Source organism: Pelophylax lessonae (assembly GCF_965119305.1).
Source record: "Pelophylax lessonae genome assembly, chromosome: 2".
Taxonomy (NCBI): Eukaryota; Metazoa; Chordata; class Amphibia; order Anura; family Ranidae; genus Pelophylax; species Pelophylax lessonae.
Window position 1 is genome coordinate 722,355,394 of NC_138769.1, and position 23,940 is coordinate 722,379,333.

Here is a 23,940-nt window from a genome sequence, read left to right on the forward strand (position 1 = left end):
TGTCTGACCCTCTCTTCCCTTCTCCTCTCCTCTCCATGTCTGACCCTCTCCTCTCCATGTCTGACCCTCTCCTCTCCTCTCCATGTCTGACCCTCTCTTCTCCATGTCTGACCCTCTCCTCCCTTCTCCTCTCCTCTCCATGTCTGACCCTCTCCTCTCCATGTCTGACCCTCTCCTCCCTTCTCCTCTCCTCTCCATGTCTGACCCTCTCCTCTCCTCTCCATGTCTGACCCTCTCCTTTCCATGTCTGACCCTCTCCTCCCTTCTCCTCTCCATGTCTGACCCTCTCCTCTCCATGTCTGACCCTCTCCTTCCTTCTCCTCTCCTCTCCATGTCTGACCCTCTCCTCCCTTCTCCTCTCCATGTCTGACCCTCTCCTCTCCATGTCTGACCCTCTCCTCCCTTCTCCTCTCCTCTCCATGTCTGATCCTCTCGTCTCCTCTCCATGTCTGATCCTCTCGTCTCCTCTCCATGTCTGACCCTCTCGTCTCCTCTCCATGTCTGACCCTCTCGTCTCCTCTCCATGTCTGACCCTCTCGTCTCCTCTCCATGTCTGACCCTCTCGTCTCCTCTCCATGTCTGACCCTCTCGTCTCCTCTCCATGTCTGACCCTCTCGTCTCCTCTCCATGTCTGACCCTCTCGTCTCCTCTCCATGTCTGACCCTCTCGTCTCCTCTCCATGTCTGACCCTCTCCTCTCCTCTCCATGTCTGACCCTCTCCTCTCCTCTCCATGTCTGACCCTCTCCTCTCCATGTCTGACCCTCTCCTCCCTTCTCCTCTCCTCTCCATGTCTGACCCTCTCTTCCCTTCTCCTCTCCTCTCCTCTCCATGTCTGACCCTCTCCTCTCCTCTCCATGTCTGACCCTCTCCTCTCCATGTCTGACCCTCTCCTCCCTTCTCCTCTCCTCACCATGTCTGACCCTCTCCTCTCCATGTCTGACCCTCTCCTCCCTTCTCCTCTCCTCTCCATGTCTGACCCTCTCCTCTCCATGTCTGACCCTCTCCTTCCTTCTCCTCTCCTCTCCATGTCTGACCCTCTCCTCCCTTCTCCTCTCCTCTCCATGTCTGACCCTCTCCTCTCCATGTCTGACCCTCTCCTCCCTTCTCCTCTCCTCTCCATGTCTGATCCTCTCGTCTCCTCTCCATGTCTGATCTTCTCGTCTCCTCTCCATGTCTGACCCTCTCTTCCCTTCTCCTCTCCTCTCCTCTCCATGTCTGACCCTCTCCTCTCCTCTCCATGTCTGACCCTCTCCTCTCCATGTCTGACCCTCTCCTCCCTTCTCCTCTCCTCACCATGTCTGACCCTCTCCTCTCCATGTCTGACCCTCTCCTCCCTTCTCCTCTCCTCTCCATGTCTGACCCTCTCCTCTCCATGTCTGACCCTCTCCTTCCTTCTCCTCTCCTCTCCATGTCTGACCCTCTCCTCCCTTCTCCTCTCCTCTCCATGTCTGACCCTCTCCTCTCCATGTCTGACCCTCTCCTCCCTTCTCCTCTCCTCTCCATGTCTGATCCTCTCGTCTCCTCTCCATGTCTGATCCTCTCGTCTCCTCTCCATGTCTGATCCTCTCGTCTCCTCTCCATGTCTGACCCTCTCGTCTCCTCTCCATGTCTGACCCTCTCGTCTCCTCTCCATGTCTGACCCTCTCGTCTCCTCTCCATGTCTGACCCTCTCGTCTCCTCTCCATGTCTGACCCTCTCGTCTCCTCTCCATGTCTGACCCTCTCGTCTCCTCTCCATGTCTGACCCTCTCGTCTCCTCTCCATGTCTGACCCTCTCGTCTCCTCTCCATGTCTGACCCTCTCGTCTCCTCTCCATGTCTGACCCTCTCGTCTCCTCTCCATGTCTGACCCTCTCGTCTCCTCTCCATGTCTGACCCTCTCGTCTCCTCTCCATGTCTGACCCTCTCCTCTCCTCTCCATGTCTGACCCTCTCCTCTCCATGTCTGACCCTCTCCTCCCTTCTCCTCTCCTCTCCATGTCTGACCCTCTCTTCCCTTCTCCTCTCCTCTCCTCTCCTCTCCATGTCTGACCCTCTCCTCTCCTCTCCATGTCTGACCCTCTCCTCCCTTCTCCTCTCCTCACCATGTCTGACCCTCTCCTCTCCATGTCTGACCCTCTCCTCCCTTCTCCTCTCCTCTCCATGTCTGACCCTCTCCTCCCTTCTCCTCTCCTCTCCATGTCTGACCCTCTCCTCCCCTCCCCTCTCCTCTCCATGTCTGACCCCCTGTACTCCTCTCCATACCATACCTTGACTGAGGGGGGCATTGGGTGGTTGCTTTTAAATGTGGGAGGAGCTTGGTGGGACTTTCTTTAAAATGTGGGTGGGGTTATCAAATTTACCTTCGGGCTGAAGCCCCTGGTCTTTTTCCCACCTAGCAACGCCCCTGGTCTTGAGAGCAGAGGACTCTCCCACAGCTTTCTGCTGGATTCCTTCCACCATTGTCACCTGTAGGAAACACACAAAGCTACTCTGACATGAAGGCAATTCAGATATTAACGGAACAATTTTTATCTCCTCAATTATGACACAGAGGACTTGTGTCAATATTTCACACAGAACCTGGTTCCCTATTGGTTTCTTCCTTAGTGGGGGGTTCTGTGGCAATTTATTTTCATTGTGCAATAAAGAACAAATAGTTGGATAGGATGGAGGGATGGAGGGAAATAGTTGGATAGGATGGAGGGATGGAGGGAAATAGTTGGATAGGATGGAGGGATGGAGGGAAATAGTTGGATAGGATGGAGGGATGGAGGAAAATAGTTGGATAGGATGGAGGAAAATAGTTGGATAGGATGGAGGGATAGAGGGAAATAGTTGGATAGGATGGAGGCAAATAGTTGGATAGGATGGAGGCAAATAGTTGGATAGGATGGAGGGATGGAGGGAAATAGTAGGATAGGATGGAGGGATGGAGGGAAATAGTTGGATAGGAAGGAGGGATGGTGAGGTGAGGAACCTCCCTTAAGCTGCACCCGTGGGGGTAAGAAATGGAAACTGCCATTGACAATTTGTTAATTTTCAAGGTGTTGGTGTCATTTTGATCCTTGCTTCTTCGTGAGGTACCGAGCCAGAACAATTATGGAGGATGGGAGTTAGGAGCCAACTAGCTATAGCCATTTACACTAAATGGCCAAATGTATGTGTTCAAATGTACCCTTCCAGACGATTGAGCTCAGATGTCTCCAAGTGAAGGGTACTGTTAATACTCCACCATACCTTAACATTCAGAGAATTGTGCTCTTCCAGAAGGATTGTGCCCCATGTACAAAGCCAGCTCCATAAAGACATGGTTTGAGGAGTTTGGTGTGGAAGGACTTGAGTGGTCTGAACAGAGCCCTGACCTCTACCCTATTGGAGCACCTTCAGGATTACTTGGATTCTGAACCAGATCTTCTCATCCAACATCCGTACCTGACCCCACAAATGTTCTTTTAACTTAACTGCTTCCGGACCGCCCACCGCACATTTACTGCGATAGGCTGGCCCTCCTGCGCGAACCGACGTAGCCCTACGTCGGTCGCGCGCCTGGTGCTGGACGGCTTCCGCCCCTACTGGGCGGCGGGGATGCCAATGCACTGGGCTGGCGGCCACAATTGCTGCCGGGCACCCGCGATCGCTCCCCGCTGAGAGAGAAGAATGGTCAGCTGTTGTAAACACATCTGATCGTTCTTCTCTCTGAAAAGATTACAGAGCGCCTGTGATCCTTCTATATAGGATCACAGGTGTCCTATGATCATTTCCCAAGCCCCTCCACCCACAGTTAGAAACACGCCCCTAGGCTCATATTTAACCCTTTGATCACCCCCTAGGTTAACCCCTTCCCTGCCAGTGTCATTATTACAGTAACAGTGCATATTTTTAGCACTGATTACTGTAGTAATGTCACTGGTCCCCCCAAAAAAAGTGTAAAAAATGTCAGTTAGGGGTCCGATCTGTCCGCCGCAATGTAAATAGTAAATAAATAACATACATTTTTCCCCTAGTTTGTAGACGCGATAACTTTTGCGCAAACCAATCAAAATACGCTTATTGCGATTTTTTTACCAAAAATATGTAGCAGAATACAAATTGGCCTAAAATGATGGAAACTTTGGAATGTTATATAGCAGAAAGGGAAAAAACATTGTTTTTTTTTTTCCAGAATTGTTGCCCTTTTTTTGTTTATAGCGCAAAAAATAAAAATTGCACAGTGAAAAAAAGGACATCAATTTTATTTGGTTACAGTGTCGCACGACCGCGCAATTTTCCGTTAAATTAACGCAATGCCGAATTGCAAAAAATGGGCTGGTCATTAAGTGGGCAAATCCTTCCGGTCCAGACGTGGTTAATAGCCACAAATTCTCACAGACACCCTACAAACTTATGGAAAGGCTTCCCAAAACAGTGGGGGCGGGTATAGCTGCAAAAGTGGACTCCATAACATTGACCATGGAATTGGAATAGGATGTCCTACAAGTTCATATGGGTGTGATGGTCAGGTGTCCACAAACTTTTGATCATATATGTCATTTAACTCATGATGCGTTTTTACACACACATAGGTGTTAATTTACTAAAACTGGAGAGTGCAAAATCAGGTGCAGCTGTGCATGGTAGCCAATCAGCTTCTTACTTCAGCTTGCTCAATTAAACTTTTACAATAAAGCCTAGAAGCTGATTGGTGGTTACTATGCAGAGCTGCACTAGATTTTACACACTGCTTCACTTTTTCCACATTTTGTTAAGTTACAGCCTTATTCCAAAATGGACTAAATTCCTTATTTTCCTCTAAATTCTACAAACGATCCCCCATAATGACAACGTGAAAGAAGTTTGATTGAAATCTTTGCAAATTTATCAAAAATAAAAGACAAAAAAAAAAAAAAACCCCATGTACATAAGTATCACAGCCTTTGCTCAATACTTTGGTGAAGCACCTTTGGCACCAATTACAGCCTCAAGTATTTTTGAGTATGATACTACAAGCTTGGCACACCTATTTTTGGGCAGTTTCCCCCATTCTTCTTTGCAGGACCTCTAAAGCTCCATCAGGTTGGATGGGGAGTGTCGGTGCACAGCCATTTTCAGATCTCTCCAGAGATATTCAAATCAGGTTCAAGTCTGGGCTCTGGCCGGGCCACTCAATGACATTCACAGAGTTGGCTGTGTTGGGCACACCTGCCTAGCGCATTATCCTCAATATCAGGCTTTATTAACTGGTTGCCGACCGCCCGACAACAAAAGTGGAGTTACTCTTTAAAAAAAAAAAAAACCTCACATCTTCTCACCTTCCGAGCCGATCAGCGGTTGGCTGTCCATCATGGCGTCCTTGTAGAGATCATTGTGCCCTTCTAAATACTCCATTTCCTGAAAGGAGAAAAAGACCGCAACACCCTGATACTTTTCCAGAACCTGCCAAGCAAAACAGTACAGTCACCATTCACTATCATCCGGACCTCCCTCCTGATGAAGCACAATACATGTACAACATCTTCTGTCATCACTCCCCATGTTATCTTCCATCATTCAGCACGGATCTGGGATACATCACCCCTCTCTGGATTTTATAGGCTCAATATTTTTGAGGAACAATGCTCGATTTTTGTATACTTTTTCTTTGTATCCACTCTTCATGTACTTGAAATAGTAGTAATGGGTTCATGGGTTGGGTTATGTAGAAGTCTTCATGTGATTGAAATAGTAGTAGTGGGTTCCAAGGTTGGGTTATGTAGAACTATTCATGTTCTTGAAATAGTAGTAATGGATACCTTGGTTGAGTTGGCCTGGGTTATGTAGAACTCTTCATGTACTTGAAATAGTAGTAGTGGGTTCCTGGGTTGGGTTATGTAGAACTCTTCATGTACTTGAAATAGTAGTAATGGATACCTTGGTTGGGTTGGCCTGGGTTAAGTAGAACTCTTCATGTACTTGAAATAGTAGTAGTGGGTTCCTGGGTTGGGTTATGTAGAACTCTTCATGTACTTGAAATAGTAGTAATGGGTTCCTGGGTTGGGTTGGGTTATGTAGAACTCTTCATGTACTTGAAATAGTATTAATGGGTTCCTGGGTTGGGTTGGGTTAAGTAGAACTCTTCATGTACTTGAAAGAGTAGTAATGGGTTCCTGGGTTGGGTTGGGCTGGGTTATGTAGAACTTTTCATGTACTTGAAAGAGTAGTAATGGGTTCCTGGGTTGGGTTGGGTTAAGTAGAACTCTTCATGTACGTGAAATAGTAGTACAGTAAACCCCCCTCCATTGCGGGGGTTACGTTCCGGACCCAGCCGCGAAAAGTGAAATTCCGCGAAATAGAAAAACCCTATTAAAATGCATTGTAGGCATGTTTTTTTACTGTCACTGTACGTGTAGAAGCATTTTAAGGTCTTTAAACACACTTTTAAAACAATAGAAACTCATTTAAACACATAAAAGATACTTAGAGACAGAGCAAGAGCTATGAAAAACACAAAAATCTTTCATTTTTAATGATTTATATAGTAAAATAACATTACAAAAAAAAACGCGAATTACCGGGACCGCAAAAACTGAACCGCGATGTAGCGGGGGATTACTGTAGTGGGTTCCTCGGGCTGGGCTGGGTTATGTAGAACTCTTCATGTACTTGAAATAGTAGTAATGGGTTCCTGGGTTGGGTTATGTAGAACTCTTCATGTACTTGAAATAGTAGTAATGGGTTCCTGGGTTGGGTTGGGTTGGGTTATGTAGAACTCTTCATGTACTTGAAATAGTAGTAACAGGTTCCTGGGTTGGGTTGGGTTAAGTAGAACTCTTCATGTACTTGAAATAGTAGTAATGGGTTCCTGGGTTGGGTTGGGTTAAGTAGAACTCTTCATGTACTTGAAATAGTAGTAATGGGTTCCTGGGTTGGGTTGGGTTAAGTAGAACTCTTCATGTACTTGAAATAGTAGTAATGAATACCTTGGTTGGGTTGGGTTGGGCTGGGTTATGTAGAACTCTTCATGTACTTGAAATAGTAGTAATGGGTTCCTGGGTTGGGTTGGGTTATGTAGAACTCTTCATGTATGTGAAATAGTAGTAGTGGGTTCCTGGGCTGGGCTGGGTTATGTAGAACTCTTCATGTACTTGAAATAGTAGTAATGGGTTCCTGGGTTGGGTAATGAAGAACTTTTTCATAAAACTTAATATCACTTGTTTGTTGAGGGGGGGGGGGGGGGGGGTTGTGGTCATGTTTTTTTTTAATTCTTTGGGTTATAGCTGTGGGATGTTGTACAACTGTATGACATTTTGTGACTATATATGATAAAATTGTTTCGGTTTTTATTTCTTTTATGGTGCAGATACTGTATTTGTTTTTTTCGGGGGATGTTCCTGTCTCTGGTGTGTTTTTGGTCATCATCCCAAACACCTCAACCGACACCCTTATTGGAGAATACCCCACAATTCCCGATTCTACTCACCTCCCCAGAGAGCAGCTCAGTGATCTTGTTGGCGATTTGTAAAATCTTCTTGTCATTTCTATTGTGTGACAGAGAGAAAGGCAGATGATCGGGGGTTGGAGACATCAGGGGTCCACCTCTGGATTCACCATCAGTCTTCTTCGCCACAATGTAATCCTATAGAGAAAATGGAGATAAGTGGTTCAGGTGGATCATCAGATCATATACAAATAAAATTACATTAAAGCTGAACTCCGGGAAAACTGCTAAACTATACAGATGAAATGCATTCCTTATTTATTTCAACATGGATATGGAACAGTCATATTGATGTGGACAACCACCACTGAAGAGAAAGCCGCTTCAGGTGAGCACATTGGCAATCCATCCACAGCGTAGTCAGGGTTTAGGTGAAAGTGCCAGCACAGCTCGTCTGCAGATACACAATCAACAGAGATCCAGAATTCACTTCTTCACCTTTAGGCCTCCTTCACACATGCTGTCCATTTGTCAGTTTTTCATCCATCCATTGACGGATGAAAAACGGACATCAATACATTCCTATGGAAAAATGGATGTAAATGAATGATCATTCATTTACATCGGTTTTCACCCGCTTCCATCAACATCTGTTTTTTTTTTGTTTTTTTTTAACAGATGAAAGCCCTATTTTTTAACCGTTAAAACAATGGATCGGATGAAAAAGGATAAAAAACTGATGAAAAACTGATGAATGATGACAATAGATGAAAAACGGATGACAAAGCATGAAAAACGGATGAAAAGCTGATGAAAATGGATGAAAACGAATGAAAAACTGATGAATGATGACAATGGATGAAAAACGGATGAATTTTGTAGGAGTGAAAAATTTCCGCGCTTATGGATAAAAGTATTTTGGCAAAATGGCTGCAGCCTACCTCAAAATATAGCAAAGCTATATCCGATATGTGAGTAGGTGTGGAGGTAATTGGCGCTGCCAAAAAGTAATAATAATAAAAAGTGGGTAAGGGGTATAGATGTATATAGATCTGTTAATAAGTCAGTGTTTATCCAATATAAATATAAAGTATGAGATAAAATGCCAGAATAAATTAAGTGCAGAGTGTATGAAATAAATAAATAATTAAATAATCAAGTGATCTCAAAGGTGATAATCGCTGTATGTGTGTTATCAATATGAATAGTGATAAATGCAAGTTAATTGGTGATAACAAATTACACACAATATAAATATAATAAATAAACTGAATCCAAATGTGGCTGTTAAATTGCACAATAGTGAAAGTAATCAATGCAAATTAAATAATTACTAAAATTAATAATGATCATAAAAAATGCATATATTAAAATTATTAGTGATCATATAAAGTGCATATAGAGTGCTCAAGGTGAATAAATATGTCCAAAAAAATATATATATTAAATAGCCACAGGCAAAGTCCCATAAAATTCCATTAAATATCAGTAGCAATCAATATAACGGAATTTTTGTAAAATCTTGCCTGTAAAATTCCTTTCTCTGAGTCCTCCGACAGTCGCCGCCTCTTCATATTCGTCACTAATGGGGTTATTGACCTTTGCTCCGTAGGAGTAGCTAGGCAACAGAATATATTAATATCAAAGCTTTTAACATATCCCACCCCCAGGGGGTGGTCCCCTCAGTCAATACCTCCCTGCTTCCGGCATACCAACTCAGTTTCAGTAGAATAGCAGTAGAGTACATAAACAAACCCCAAAAGAGGGGCGGGGGCGGCGACTGTCGGAGGACTCAGAGAAAGGAATTTTACAGGTAAGATTTTACAAAAATTCCGTTTTCTCTTACGTCCTCCGACAGTCGCCGCCTCTTCATATTCGTCACTAATGGGGACGTCCCATAGCAGTGTAGACATGAGGGGTGGGAAAAAAAGCAGCCACGCCTAAAGCAACGCAGTACCCACATCAGAGAAAGGAACCTTACCAAAGTAAGAGAACCAACTGGGTAACAGGAAAAAACGTGCTCAACAGAAGCAACAACCCAGGAAAAAACAAGTAACCCAGGGGTAACAACACCCCAACAGCCAAGGACCCAAACAAGGGACCCTAAGGCACTGCCGCACTAAGAACTTTGCGGCCAAAAGAAGCATCTGCCGATGCCTGAACATCCACCTTGTAAAATTTTGAGAAAGTGTGAACGGACGACCAAGTCGCCGCCTTATGCCCCATACACACGTGCAGATTATCTGAAGACTTTTGTCTGCAGACTTACCAAAACCATATAATATGAGCTCAAACCTAAACACTTTCAATTTGTATGCAATCCGGCAGGCCCTTGCACTACATAGAAAATGTAAGTCTGCAGACAAAAGTCTGCAGATAATCTGCACGTGTGTACGGGGCATAACACACCTGGGCCACAGAAGCCTGATGACGATAGGCCCAAGACGTACTCAGAGACCTGGTAGAGTGCGCCTTCACAGGAAAAGGAGGAACCTTCCCCTTCAAAGCATAGGCTTGCACAATGGTCTGTCTGATCCATTTGGCAATGGTAGCAGCCGACGCCGCCATGCCCTTCAGAGGTCCCTCAGGAAGGACAAAGAGAGAATCCGACTTGCGAAAGGATTTTGTCGATGACAGGTAAACCCTGATCGCCCTAACAACATCCAAGGAATGCAAAGCCACCTCCTTCGGATGCTTAGGCTTCGCGCAAAGCGAAGGCAGAACAATATCCTCATTGAGGTGAAATTCCGAGATCCTCTTCGGAAGAAAAGACGGGTTAGGTCGCAAGACCACCTTATCCAAGTGAATCACCAAATACGGAGACTTGCAGGACAAGGCCGCCAGCTCTGACACCCTGCGAGCCGAAGTGATCGCCACTAAGAAGGCAACCTTCTTGGACAACAAGGACAACGAGATCTCCCTGATATTTTCAAAAGGAGCATGTTGCAACACGGACAGAACAAGGTTCAAATCCCATGGAGGTAAAGGCTCCCTCCTAGGAGGGACCAAATGTCGCACCCCTTGAACAAAGGTGCTAACCAAAGAGTCAGACGCCACAGGGCGTTGAAAGAACGGCCAGCGCAGAAATCTGACCCTTAATCGTGGCCAACGCCAAACGCTGGTCCACGCCCATTTGAAGGAAAGCCAACACTCTCGACACCGAGTACGAGCGAGGGGAATACCCCCTGGACTCACACCAGGCAAAGTAAGCCTTCCAAGTACGGTAGTAAATCTTCCCCGAAGAGGCCTTCCTAGCCTTGATCAAAGTGGGAATGACCTCGGGGGAAGACCCCTATCCTTCAGGACCTGGCTTTCAACAGCCAGGCCGTTAAAGCCAGCGACTGTAAAGCAGGATGGAATATCGGTCCTTGAGACAGGAGATCTTCTTGAAGTGGCAGACGCTACGGAGCGTCCACCGCCAGATTCACGAGGTCTGCGTACCAAGACCGGCGAGGCCAGTCCGGTGCCACCAGAATCACCGTTTTCGGTTCCGAGGCCAACCTGCGAAGGAACCTGGACAGCAGCTGAAATCGGTGGAAAGGCATACATCAGGCGATACTGATGCCAGGGCGTCACTAACGCGTCCGAGGCGTCTGCCCGAGGATCACGCGTTCTTGCCACGAACCTTTCCACCTTGTTGTTTAGACGAGACGCGAACAGGTCCACATCTGGGGAACCCCACTTCGCGCACAACATCTGGAAGACATCCGGGTGAAGGGACCATTCCCCCTGATCCAGGGTCTGGCGGCTCAGATAATCCGCCTGCCAGTTTTCCACCCCCGGAATGTGAACTGCAGAGATCGCCGGGACGTGCGTCTCGGCCCAAGACAGAATGTCTGCTACTTCCCGAGCCGCCTGGGCACTCCTGGTGCCCCCTTGGTGGTTGATGTAGGCCACCGCTGTGGCATTGTCCGTCTGTACCCGAACTGGACGGCCCTGAAGCCTGTCCGTCCAACGCAGAAGACAGAGATTTATCGCTCGCAATTCCAGAATGTTGATCGGAAGGGAGGATTCCTCTTCCGACCAAGTTCCCTGGGCGGACAGAATGCCCAGAACACCACCCCAGCCCGACAGGCTGGCATCCGTGGTGATCACCGTCCACGACAAAGGACGAAAGGACTTGCCCCCCCGACACCGCCGGGGACTGGAGCCACCACAAAAGACCCCTTCAGGTGAGATGGCTCAACGACAGCCGCAGATCCAGAGATTGCGGACGCCCGTCCCACACGGCCAGGACCTCCGCCTGAAGCTCCCGTGTGTGAAACTGGGCGAAGGGAATCGCCTCAAAGGCCGAAACCATCAATCCCAGACACCTCATACACGTCCGGAGGGACGAGCACTGATTGTCCCTGAGGGACCTGACTTCGCACTGAAGTGTCCGAAGCTTGTCTTCCGGCAGGAAGACCTTCGCTTGAACAGAGTCCAGGATCATCCCCAGGTAGGGAAGACGAACCGACGGACACAATGTTGATTTTGGAAAATTTATCGTCCAGCCGAATTCCTGCAGAGTCTGCATCGTGATGGACAGGTCGTTCACCAGGCCCTGACTGGTCGCGGACCGAATCAGGATATCGTCCAGATACCCCAGGACAGAAATGCCCTGGGCCCTCAGCAAGGCCAGAACCGGCGCAAGCACCTTGGTAAAACCCGCGGAGCCGAAGCGAGACCAAAGGGCAAATCGAAGGTTCCTCTGGTGACCCTCGAAAATGGGAATGTGAAGGTATGCATCCTTCAAGTCGATGGAGGCCATGAATTCCCCCGGAACCAGGGCAGCCACCACTGATCGCAGGGATTCCATGCGGAACTTGCGAACCCGCACAAAGCGGTTCAGAGCTTTCAAGTCCAGAATCGGACGTACCTTGCCCTCCTTTCTGGGCACAGTGAACAGATTGGAATAGAACCCCCGAAATCTGTCCCGATGAGGCACCGGAACCACCACTCCCTGGGCCCGCAGGTCCCGCACCGCCAGGTGCAGATCCTGCAAGCGCTCCGGAGTCAGCTGAAGGTTTGAGGGGAAAAATCTGCCCGCCGGCCGAGAGAGAAACTCGATCTTGTATCCAGATCGAACGATTTCCTGAACCCACCTGTCCCGAACACGGTCCAGCCAGGGTTGAAGAAAAGCGAGCAAATGTCCCCCCACCCCAGAAACGGGTGAGGGCGCCCCTTCAGGCCGCATTGTTATGGGCAGCGGATCCGGACTGGCCGGACTTCTGCTTACCCGCCCACGGCTTCTTCTGGGAGCCTTGGCCTTTGAAGGGCTTGCCCATATAGTGCGACCGAAAGGCACGAAAGGACCCCTGAGAGGGCCTAAACGAAGCATTCTTCTTACCACGAACAAACTTATTCTTGTGAGATTGGGGCAAGAGAGTGCTCTTACCCCCAGAAATACCCTTTATCAGAGTATCCAAAGATTCGCCAAAAAGGCGAGATCCCGCGCAGGGCAAATTAGCCAAAGTCTTGCGAGAAGATTGGTCAACCGACCAACATTTCAGCCATATCAGGCGACGGTTCAAGATCGCCACACTAGAAAGACGCGCAGCCAAAAGGGACTAAATCCATGTCCGCATCACACAAATACATGACACCCTGATGAATCTGATCCACCATAGCCAAAGTTGTCGGCGGGGCAGAGTCAGCCACCAGAGTGCGCTTGAGCACCTGCGTCCAATCCGCAATAGCCTGGGCTGCCATAATGGAAGCAAAAATAGGCTTCAGCATAGAGCCAGCAACCGTATAGGCATGACGGGCCAGAGATTCCAATCTCCTGTCCGTCGGGTCCCGGAACACCGGGGTATCCTCAGCAGGGATCGCAGTAGATTTATTCAAAATCGCCACCGCATGATCCACCTGAGGCGGCACACACCAACGCTCATCAGTAGCTGGTGTAAAGGGATAACGCAGTTTGAACCTACTCGGCACAGCAAAAGGCTTTTTTAAATTGCGCCATTGCTCATCAACCGCGCGCTGAAATTCCGTAGAGCAAGGAAAAACCTGCGATGTTTTGCGTTTCCTCTGCGCCCCATAAGAGGACATCAAAGCAGGAGGACATGGTTCATCCTGCAAATGCAGCGTTTGCTTGATAGAAGCAACTAACTCATCCATGAGTGCAAGCTCTTCAGACGAGCCAGGGGGAGAATTATCAACCCCTTCCACCTCAACCTCCCCGTCAGACCCCACAAGGTCTAGGGATGAGTGAGACCCTGAGAAGGGCACTCCAGCCACAGCAGCCCCATCACCCTCTGAATCAGAGGAAATAGACACCCTGGGCCGTTTTGTGGATCGATCAGCCACCAGCATCTGCACTTGAGCAGCTAAGTTTGCCACAATAGTGGCCAGATCAGCCCCCTCGGGGGAAGCAGCAGCCCCTTGGCCCCCCACCAAGGTGGGAGGAAACTTGCAATCCTGAGAATCCATGCCCCAGCAAAATAAGAAATAAAGGGTACTGCCCCTTTAAGATCGCGGCGAGCGTAGCCCACCGCACCCACTGAATACACTGACCCCCACAGGGACAAGAAACTGGGCAAGGTATACAGGAAAGAAGGAAATATAAAAACCTGGAGAAATCACACAGGCTGCTGCACCGATCGCTGTCCCAGAGCAAAAGGAAGTGATGCAAGACTGACCGCCCCTATGAAGCCTATACAAGGTTACACAAACATGGCCGCTCGGCTGAGGAAAACCCTGGGCAAATAGAACATGGTGCTGACATGTGGCCTGATCGATCGCCGCTCAAAATGGCGGCGTTTGGCGCCAAAAACGCTGTGCAGTACCTCACAGGACCTGCCACCATAATTTTGCCCCAAAAAAATGGCGGATCGCCGCAGCGATCGCCGCACAGCATGTCTAAAATCTGACTTGCTTCATATGACACCCAGCAGAGCGGGAGAGCCCCCCCTTCACAGCCCACACACAGGCAGCAAGCTCACACAGGAGCTGACAGGGAGCACAGCAGCCACACAGACATGCAGGGTCACACAGTCCCAGACTGACACCCAAATAGACAGGACCCCACATAGAGTTACACTTACCAGTCCGGATGGCGTGGGGAGCCTGCTCCAGCGACCAAACCGCAGTACTGAGGACAGGGAGTGTCGCAAGCATGACGCAGTGGAGTTGCGGTGCAAAACCGCAATGGCGTCCAGTGAGGTAGCCACCTCACCGATACCATCCCTGCAGCGAACAGGGATGGGCCGTTCAATGTGCCAGGGCAAAACCTAAGCTGAACGCTCAATGGCAGGCTGGGAAGCCCCTGGCCCTGAGCCCTGGGATCCAGGGTGGCCAGACTGAGACCCAGCGCCGCACGATCATCTTCATCAGAAGAAACTAACTAACTAACGCTGAAAATAAACAGCTAAGTAAAAGAAAGAGAAAAAACTTCAAATAAAATCAAAAAAGAGAAAAGTAGCTGAGACTAAGAGCCCCAGCACAGGAACAGCCTGCATACTCCTGAGCTAGGCATATGAAACTGAGTTGGTATGCAGGAAGCAGGGAGGTATTGACTGAGGGGACCACCCCCTGGGGGTGGGATATGTTAAAAGCTTTGATATTAATATATTCTGTTGCCTAGCTACTCCTACGGAGCAAAGGTCAATAACCCCATTAGTGACGAATATGAAGAGGCGGCGACTGTCGGAGGACGTAAGAGAAATAAAAGTATTATCCAGATAAAAGTCCACAAACAGATGCGAATAAAATCCAATTAGTGCTCCCCTCCTATTGATCCCGCACTCACCAGAGGATGATACCCCTACAGGGGTGACCAGCGTAAAAATCAAGAGAGGGGTTAAAGATTGTAGTAGGGATGTTTGAGTTAGCAGAGGAGGGGTTAGGACAGCGGTGGTGTAGGCAATAAGGTTTAAAGTGTTTGTTACCCCAACATTTCATATTCCTGATCTGTCCCTGCTGTACCATGTACAGTACTTGTATGAGAAAATATCCTGTTCCCTTTCTATTACTTCCTTTATGTAAAATCCCTGGTGTTCCTGCCAGTCTCTCTGCTTTCCAGTTGTACTGTGGCAGGCTGGCTCAGCTGCGCAAAATGGCGTAGTACTTCGTCGGTCGCACTTGTGGTGCTGGGGGGGGGGGGGGCGAGCGAGCGTGCGCCGCTGCTGGCACGTTATCTTCCCCACTAGGCAGCGGGGATGCCAATGCACAGGGCCAGCGGCTCCGATTGCCGCCGGCCACCCGCGATCGCTCCCCGCTGAGAGAGAAGGACGGTCTGCTGTTGTAAACACAGCTGACCGTTCTTCTCCCTGGAATGATCACAGAGCGCCTGTGATCCTCCTATATAAGATCACAGGTCTCTATGATCATTTCACAAGCCCATCCCCAATACAGTTAGTAAACACTCCCCTAGGCTCACATTTAACCCTTTGATCACCCCTAGGTTAACTCCTTCCCTGCCAGTGTCCTTAGTACAGTAACAGTGCATAGTTTTAGCACTGATTACTGTAGTAATGTCACTGGTCCCCCCAAAAGTGTCAAAAATGTCAGTTAGGGGTCCGATCTGTCCGCTGCAATGTTGCTAAAAATCACAGATCGCTGCCACTACTAGTAAAAAAAAAAAAAAACTAAAAAAAAAAAAAAACTAACAATGAAATAAATCTTTCCCCTAGTTTACTTTGTAGATGCGATAACTTTTACGCAAACCAATCAAAATACGCTTATTGCAATTTTTTTTTTTTTACCAAAAATTTGTAGCAGAAAACAAATTGGCCTAAAAAAAGGATGAAAATTTGATTTTTTTATTTATTTATTTTTTTTGGGGAATGTCATATAGCAGAATGTGAAATTATATATATATATATATATATATATATATATATATATATATATACACACACACACACACACACACACACTGTATTGTTTTCAGAATTGTAGCTCTTTTTGTTTATAACGCAAAGAAAAAAAAAAAAAAAAAATAAAAATCGCACAGGTGATCAAATACCACCAAAAGAAAGCTCTATTTGTGGGGGGGAAAAAAAAGGACATCAATTTTATTTCAGTACAGCGTCGCACGACCACGCAATTTTCCGTTAAAATAACGCAGTGCCAAATCGCACAAAATGGCCTGGTCATTAAGGGGGGTAAATCCTTCCGGTCCAGAACTGGTTAAGGAAAGAGGGGAAGTGGGGGTAGAAGGTGGGGAAGGGTAAGGTATGTGGTGGGCAGAAAGGAGGGTGGTGGTCAGTGGAATTGAGATGAGGTGTTCATAGTTACATAGTCAGTCAGGTTGAAAAAAAAGACATCTGGCTCAACCAAAAAAAAAAAAAAACACAACCATACAATCCCATATACACAATCCTATACCCGCTGTTGATCCAGAAGAAGGTGAAAAAACCCCAGCAAAGCATGATCCAATTTGCTACAGCAGGGGAAAAAAAATTCCTTCCTGATCCCCCGAGAGGCAATCGGATATTCCCTGGATCAACTTTACCTAGAAATATTAGTACCCATTTATATTATGTACACCCAGGAAAGAATCCAGGTATTTTTTGAAGCAATCTACTGAGCTGTGCAGAACCACCTCTGGAGGGAGTCTATTCCACATTTCCACACAGCTCTTACTGTGAAGAAACCTTTCCGTATTTGGGGACTAAATCTCTTTTCCTCTAGACCTAAAGAGTGCCCCCTTGTCCTCTGTGTTGACCTTAAAGTGAACAACTCAACACCAAGGTCACTATATGGACCCCTTATGTATTTATACATGTTGATCATATCCCCCCCTAATCTCCTCTTCTCAAGAGGGAATAAATTCAGTTCCTCTAATCTCTCCTCATAGCTGAGCTCCTCCATGCCTCTTATCAGTTTGGTTGCCCTTCTCTGCACTTTCTCCAGTTCCTCGATATCCTTTTTAAGAACTGGAGCCCAAAACTGAACTGCATATTCCAGATGAGGTCTTACTAATGATATCTCTCTCTCTGGAGTCAATACAAGAAAGGACTTTGCTTGCTTTGGATTAGACCTCTTAGGCAGGGTGACAGTTGTATTGTCTGCTGAAAGGGGTCAGCTCCAGTAGGATCAGTATTATAATGTGTGCCGTATATGGAGCTGCTATACCTGCAAAAGGATTTCTATTTCTGCCCACCCAGTCCTGAGAATTACACAGCTCCTCCACACAGCACAGCCCAATCTGGTTGGAAAGGAGACCTGATTTTTCTGCAGGTAAAAAAGGAGAAGCAGTTCATTCTGCACTCCTGTGACCCGTTTTCAGCAGCCCGCTGTCAGCTGATACCACAGAGCCGGCCCAAGATCGGAAAAGATCGTAACCATATTGTCAGGATCCGCCCACATGCCTGGACTGGTACCGGGTCAGCAATGCCGCTAAAAGCCTGAGCCAGCCGCTCCCGCCCCCTCCACAGCCCCGCGTTCCAGTGAGCAAAGAGGAGGCATAGCAGACAGTGTCCAAGCTCTCTGCTCAGGGAGCTCTGAGAACCGAGCGACCAGCACTGTAGTAAATCCCAAACTTCTCTTTTAACTACCTCAATACTGGGCACTTAAACCCCCTTCCTTCCCAGACCAATTTTCAGCTTTTAGCGCTGTTGCAATTTGAATGACAATTGCGCGGTCATGCAACGATGTACCTAAACCAAATTTGTGTCATTTTTTCCCCACAAATAGAGCTTTCTTTTGGTGGTATTTGATCACCGTCAGGTTTTTTCTTTTTTGGTGCACAAATAAAAAAAAGACTGAAAAGTTTGAAATAAAAAAAAAGTTTTTTTGTTTAGGTTATAAAATTTTGTAAATAGATATGTTTTTCCTGCACTGATGAGCACCGATGATGCCGCACTGACAGGCACTGATGAGGAGACACTGATGGGGTGGCACTGATAGGTAGCACTGATATGCAGCACTGATGGGCACTGATATGTGGCACTGATAGATAGCACTGATATGCAGCATTGGTGGGCACTGATAGGCAGCGCTGATGGGCACTGATAGGCAGCACTGATGGGCACTGATTGGCGGCACTGATGGGCACTGATTGGCGGCACTGTTGGGCGGCAATGATCGGCACTGATGGGGGGCACTGATCGGCACTGATAGGCGGCACTGGTGGGCAGTAATGGGCACTGGTGGGCGGCACTGATAGATGGCAATAACGGAACTGGTGGGCAACACTGATAGGGAGGGCACTGGGGGGCTCTCTGAGCCCTGGTGGGCATCCCTGGTGGTCATGGGTGGGCATCCCTGGTGGCTTAGTGGCACCCCTCCCCCCCCCCCCCCCCCCAAGGCTGTACTGGTAATCAATCATCTGATTACCAGCACAGACCCCCCCCTGTGATCAGTGAGTAATTAGAAATACTCACTGATCACCCCAGCAGCAGCACCGATCCTCTTCTCTTCTCCTCACTGACAGGATCTGTCAGGAGGAGAAGAGATCGAAGCCGTTACAACGGCTCTATTTACATTACATGACGGCTGTGATTGGACACAGCCGTCATGTGATCAGGAGGGCCAATCACAGGGCCCTCCTGTCGAATGATGTTGCCGTGTGTCCGAGGGACACAGGCACATTGAGATCGCGCCGCTGCGCGTGCCGGCGGCAGCGCGATCTCTCTCCTTCTGAAGGACGTTCCGGAACGTCCATTCAGAAGGACGAGACTCCCACCCGGCCGTATATTTACAATGGCCCGGGTGGGAGGTGGTTAAAGAGTAACTCCACTTTTGTTGGGAAAAAAAAAAAAATTCCCCCCTGAGTGACCTCTGTACATTACAAGGATTATAACAAACTTTGTTGCAGATTCCTACTTTTTGTTTTTTTCTGAAGAATTCGTTGTTTGTTCCTGTGCTGAGTGGGAATGTGTTTTCATAATTATCTATCAGCTGTGGCAGCTGCAGAGCACTTATGAGGAAATCTGCTGGGCCTACATCCCTTTAGACGTGTTCCTATTGGGAGTGTCTCACCAAAAATGACATTTTTGTTGCAGGGGATGCCAGAAATCTGACTTGTATCTTAGTGCAGACTTCAGGGAAAATTGGTGAGCCAATCACACAAGCGGGAAATGATGTTTCTGGGGTGTGGTCAGTATACATCCAGGCGGCCATATTGCATTGCATTTTCAGAAAATTACAGCGGTTGCGGATTGGAAAGGAAAGGTAATTTTTAATAACATCCAATCACAATATGATTTGTGTCGCAATTGTATATGCTATATTGTATTTTCTTTATCTGTTATTCCCCCCCCCCCCCCACGAAAGTGGAATTACCCTTTAACCTATTTACGACCACCCGCCGAAGTTATAATGCGGCAGGCGCAAACCGCTGTAGGTATACGTCGGTCGCGCGCCTGCAGCTAGGGGGCAAGCACACGCCGCCGGCAGCGCACTCCCGCCCCCACTCGGCAGCGGGGACTCTGATGCATGGGGCAGACGGCTCGGATTGCCGCCTGACATCCGTGATCGCTCCCCGCTGAGTGAGAACAATCAGCTGTTGTAAACACAGCTGGCCGTTCTTCTCCCTGGAATAAATCACAGAGCCCCTGTGATCCTTCTATACAGGATCACATGTCTCTATGGTCATTTCACAAGCCACGCCCCCCCACAATTAAAATCACTCCCCTAGGTACACGTTTAACCCCTTGATCACCCATAAGGTTAACTCCTTCCCTGCCAATGGCATTACAGTAACAGTGCATATTTATAGCACTGATTACTGCAGTAATGTCACTGGTCCCCCCCAAAAGTGTCAAAAATGTCAGTTAGGGGTCCGATCTGTCCGCCGCAATGTCGCAGTCCCACAAAAAAATAAATAAATAAATCGCTGATCGCCGCCATTACTAGTAGAAAAAAAAACAAACAATAAAAATGACACAAATCTTTCCCGTAGTTAATAAACGCAATAACTTTTGCACAAACCAATCAAAATACGCTTATTGCAATTTTTTTTACCAAAAATATGTAGAAGACAACAAATTGGCCTGAAATGTTAAAAAAAAATTTAGATTTTTACATATTTTTTTTGGGATGTTATATAGCAGAATGTGAAAAATATTGTTTTTGTTTCAGAACTGTCGTTCTTTTTTTTTTGTTTATAGAAAAAAAAAAAAAAAAAATAGAAATCGCAGAGGTGATCAAATACCACCAAAAGAAAGCTCTATTTGTGGGGAAAAAAAGGACATCAATTTAGTTTGGGTACAGCGTCGCCCGACCGTGCAATTGTCCGTTAAATTAATGCCGTGCCGAATCGCAAAATATGGCCTGGTCATTAAGGGGGGCAAATCCTTCTGTCCAGAAGTGGTTAAGGGTTTATTGTTTCTTCAAAGGAGAAGCAGAAAAGGGATTTAGATTTTGAAGGACAAATTTTGCTGAAACGGGGGATTTCTAGAAAGTGAATTAATAATACAATAAATGAATTTGCCATGTGCATAACCAGCTTAATGTGCCGGAATCTTAGTGCTGCAGTTCCTTTTAGGCTCTCGCCAATGTTCCCGGGTGTTGTGGCGGGAGCAGAAAGCGTCATCAAACAGAAGAGAAGTCGCTGCTGTCCAACCCAGTGCATTAGTAGATGAATGAGGCCTCAGCCAGCGCCGCTCCAGCCACGCCCCCCCCCCTGACATGTTTCGTCCCGCTCGGTCACAGAGGTCGTGGTTCCTGGGTGCTCCTATCGGTAGAAGAAAGCTGTAGTAGGATGTACCTTGGGGTAAAGTATATGGACTGCTGTCCTTGCTGACAGGCATATAGTTCATACAAGAGGTGGATCATGAGGATGTCAGCTTTTCCTCACCTCTCCAGTCAGCAGGTAGAGGATTTCCAGCGTGAGATTTAGGATTTTCTCCGTCATCACCTCCATTCCCGGTCCCTCATGGATCACACAGGGTGAGGACACAAGATGGTTCCACCTTCAGAGCCCCCAGTCTGGAAAGGAGGTGAAAGCTCCCTGCATAACCTGTGTGTAAAACATAAACCTAGACATGAAATCAGACATGAAATCAGCATTCCCATTGGATATGTGGAAACTAACCGCCTCCCACACCCGACCCTTGATGTGATCAAATGCTTCAATTTCCACATTTTAGAAAGTAGCCCAAATCTTGACCATCACTGTAAAAGTCAGGAACAGGGAGCATGAGCTTTACCGATTGGGGAGTCCTATCTCAGACACAGCTGGCAATGTTAGGGACCTCTGAAGAGAGACCTCTGCTTCCATATAGAGCAGATCTTGGGTGTGGCTCCTTTTCTCCGCCCCTTTGGCCAAAAATGAAAGAAAAAATGTTCTGGGACTCAAGGGGTTTATTGGAAGTAAACGGCTCCAGGACTTGTGTTGATAAAGAGAATCTTTCATGACAGAGATACAGACGTTGCCCTTGCTGAGTCTGGTGATCCTCTTTTCCTTATGGAGATGATTTCTGACCTTCCTGAATTACATTCTAGGTCAGTGACTCGTTGTACATGTAAGCCAGAGGGTGAGAAGAACAGCCGAGCGCCTAGCATTTTCAGAAGGGCAAGCAATGGCAATCTGCTCATGACAGGTGCACTTTAAGCTGCTTCAATAGGTTTGCTCTGTCACCAATGTATACTCTGCCCATTTAATACAAAGTTGCAGGGGATTCCACTGAACTTTCTTGAAAAGCTGAAAGCTTAAACAAGGCTATGCAGAGCTGTGCTGTGGGGGGGGGGGCGACGCTGGCAGCCGGGCCTTGGGGGGGATGGGAAAACTCTGGGAGCCGGGCTGTGGGGGACACCTCTGGGAGCCGGGCTGTGGGGGGGGGGGATGGAAAAACTCTGGGACCTGGGCTGTGGGGGACACCTCTGGGAGCCGGGCTGTGGGGGACACCTCTGGGAGCTGGGCTGTGGCGGAAAACTCTGGGAGCCGGGCTGTGGGGGGGATGGAAAAACTCTGGGACCTGGGCTGTGGGGGACACCTCTGGGAGCCGGGCTGTGGCGGACACCTCTGGGAGCCGGGCTGTGGCGGAAAACTCTGGGAGCCGGGCTGTGGCGGAAAACTCTGGGAGCCGGGCTGTGGCGGAAAACTCTGGGAGCCGGGCTGTGGCGGACAACTCTGGGAGCCGGGCTGTGGCGGAAAACTCTGGGAGCCGGGCTGTGGCGGAAAACTCTGGGAGCCGGGCTGTGGCGGAAAACTCTGGGAGCCGGGCTGTGGCGGAAAACTCTGGGAGCCGGGCTGTGGCGGAAAACTCTGGGAGCCGGGCTGTGGCGGAAAACTCTGGGAGCCGGGCTGTGGCGGAAAACTCTGGGAGCCGGGCTGTGGCGGAAAACTCTGGGAGCCGGGCTGTGGCGGAAAACTCTGGGAGCCGGGCTGTGGGGGGGGGGGGGAATGGGAAAACTCTGGGACCTGGGCTGTGGGGGACATCTCTGGGAGCTGGGCTGTGGGGGACACCTCTGGGAGCCGGGCTGTGGGGGGACAACCCTGGGAGCCGGGCTGTGGGGGGACAACCCTGGGAGCCGGGCTGTGGGGGGACAACCCTGGGAGCCGGGCTGTGGGGGGACAACCCTGGGAGCCGGGCTGTGGGGGGACAACGCTGGGAGCCGGGCTGTGGGGGGACAACGCTGGGAGCCGGGCTGTGGGGGGACAACGCTGGGAGCCGGGCTGTAGGGGGGAATAACGCTGGGAGCCGGGCTGTGGGGGGACAACGCGGAGAGCAGTGCTGTGGCTGATAATGCCTGGAGTAGTGCTGTGGGGGACACCTCTGGGAGCCGGGATGTGGGGGACACCTCTGGGAGCCGGGATGTGGGGGACAACGCTGGGAGCCGGGATGTGGGGGACAACGCTGGGAGCCGGGATGTGGGGGACAACGCTGGGAGCCGGGGGGATGTGGGGGGACAACGCTGGGAGCCGGGGGGATGTGGGGGGGACAACGCTGGGAGCCGGGGGGATGTGGGGGGGGACAACGCTGGGAGCCGGGGGGATGTGGGGGGGGACAACGCTGGGAGCCGGGGGGATGTGGGGGGGACAACGCTGGGAGCCGGGGGGATGTGGGGGGGACAACGCTGGGAGCCGGGGGGATGTGGGGGGGACAACGCTGGGAGCCGGGATGTGGGGGGGACAACGATGGGAGCCGGGCTGTGGGGGGACAACGATGGGAGCCGGGCTGTGGGGGGACAACACTGGGAGCTGGGCTGTGGGGGGGACAACACTGGGAGCCGGGCTGTGGGGGGGGGGGGTGGTAAAACTCTGGCACCTGGGCTGTGGGGGGACAACGCTGGGAGCCGGGATGTGGGGGGACAACGCTGGGAGCCGGGATGTGGGGGGACAACGCTGGGAGCCGGGATGTGGGGGGACAACGCTGGGAGCCGGGCTGTGGGGGGACAACGCGGAGAGCAGTACTGTGGCTGATAATGCCTGGAGTAGTGCTGTGGGGGACACCTCTGGGAGCCGGGCTGTGGGGGACACCTCTGGGAGCCGGGCTGTGGGGGACACCTCTGGGAGCCGGGCTGTGGGGGACACCTCTGGGAGCCGGGCTGTGGGGGACACCTCTGGGAGCCGGGCTGTGGGGGACACCTCTGGGAGCCGGGCTGTGGGGGACAACGCGGAGAGCAGTACTGTGGCTGATAATGCCTGGAGTAGTGCTGTGGGGGACACCTCTGGGAGCCGGGCTGTGGGGGA

General features: G+C 49.3%; 1 pseudogene across 1 annotated transcript in view; it reads right to left on the minus strand.

The window, feature by feature from the left end:
* The window catches only part of LOC309548286 (gastrula zinc finger protein XlCGF66.1-like), a 55,780-nt pseudogene that overhangs the window by 28,695 nt on the left and 3,145 nt on the right, over positions 1-23,940 (minus strand). Inside the window, exons 2-3 of the transcript XR_014226166.1 lie at positions 21,103-21,264; positions 7,416-7,571 (exon numbers count right to left, since the gene is read on the minus strand). The product of XR_014226166.1 is annotated as a gastrula zinc finger protein XlCGF66.1-like (transcript). The remainder of the gene's footprint in view (positions 1-7,415; positions 7,572-21,102; positions 21,265-23,940) is intronic.